Raw genomic sequence first — 335 nt, 5'->3', positions numbered from 1 at the left:
GGACACTCAGTGAAAGATTCTTCTGTTATGAATATTTTGATATACAGTAGTGGACTTATTACCAGGGATGGGAAGAACTTCAAGTTATATCTAGATAGTGATTAGTTTAACTTCTACTTTTATGAAAAAGTTGTAAATTATTGTTCACATCAAAGATCTGAAAATATATAAATTAAGAAATAATCTTCACCTAAACCCTATATTATTTTACATAGGAGAACTACATAGATGAACAGAAACTAACAAATGTTTCATTAAAAAATACTAATCTCAAATTGGACTCAATGTAGATGTCATCATTCTACTGATTTTTGTACAACTCTGCATAACTTTCT

The sequence above is a fragment of the Gracilinanus agilis genome, chromosome 1 (assembly GCF_016433145.1).
Source record: "Gracilinanus agilis isolate LMUSP501 chromosome 1, AgileGrace, whole genome shotgun sequence".
NCBI classification, from domain to species: Eukaryota; Metazoa; Chordata; class Mammalia; order Didelphimorphia; family Didelphidae; genus Gracilinanus; species Gracilinanus agilis.
This window is presented reverse-complemented; position numbering follows the sequence as displayed.